Below are 918 nucleotides of genomic sequence, written 5' to 3'. Positions count from 1 at the left end.
CTTGGTCAGGTGTGGACCACTATACCTCTCGTAACCCACCCTCATGGCATGAATTGACTGGTCCATTTGTGTTATCCTTCGATCCAAATTATTCAGCATAGCCATCACAGCTGCTATTTCTTCAGTTTGGGCCCCTCCACCGCCTTTGATCCCATCTTGCCTAGGGTTGTGGTATTCGCGAGAGTGTTTCGTGAATTCTTCAATCAGCTCCTTGACCTCCCTTGGATTTTTCTTTGTCAAAGGTCCTTGAGAGTCAAGGAGTTGTCTCGTCATAACGTTGACCCCATCATAGAAAATCGGCATCTCTTGTTGCACATTTAGATCATGCTGAGGGTAATTTCCGAGCAAGCCCTTGTACCGCTCCCATGCTTCGTATAATGACTCCCCCGACTGTTGCTCAAAGTTGGCTATTGCCTTCTTGAGTTTAGCTATCTTGGATGGCGAGCAAAACTGGTCCAGGAATTGGTCACGCATTTGAGCCCAAGTGGTGATTGTACCCGGTGGAAGTGATTTTAACCACTCCTTAGCAGCTCCCTTGAAAGTAATGGGAAGCATCCTAAGCAAGACAGTGTTTCTGTTGACATTTGGGACATTGAAGTAATCCGCAATGTCATTGACTTCATCTAGATTCTTAAAAGCATCCTCATGATCTTTCCCAAAAAATGGGATATCCTCCAGTGCAGTGTAGATGTGCCCCTTCAGCTCGAATGTGGCAGTGGAAGGGATTGCGGGTTGGACTAAACTGGGACCCACATCTTCTTGGATCCGCTTCTTGTAAGCTCCCATGGACATCTCTTCAATTGCTTCCATCTCGTTCCTTGGCTCGTTCTCGGGTTCGCTCGTACGTTCTACAAATTCGGGCTCGGTATCGTATTCGGATTTAGTTTGGACGGGTATTTGATCCAGGTGTTCAAAATT

At 46.6% G+C, this 918-nt stretch overlaps 1 non-coding gene across 1 annotated transcript; it reads left to right on the top strand.

The window, feature by feature from the left end:
• The first annotated feature begins 319 nt into the window (after window positions 1-319).
• On the top strand, window positions 320-426 carry LOC145103459 (small nucleolar RNA R71). The gene has a single exon (XR_013706551.1). It is a non-coding gene; the product is annotated as a small nucleolar RNA R71 (small nucleolar RNA).
• The last annotated feature ends 492 nt before the right edge of the window (window positions 427-918 follow it).

Source organism: Lactuca serriola, chromosome 4 (assembly GCF_051521515.1).
Source record: "Lactuca serriola cultivar US96UC23 chromosome 4, Lser_US96UC23_V15, whole genome shotgun sequence".
Lineage (NCBI taxonomy): Eukaryota > Viridiplantae > Streptophyta > Magnoliopsida > Asterales > Asteraceae > Lactuca > Lactuca serriola.
Note: the sequence above shows the minus strand (reverse complement) of the source record. Positions and strands in the feature narration are given on the sequence as shown.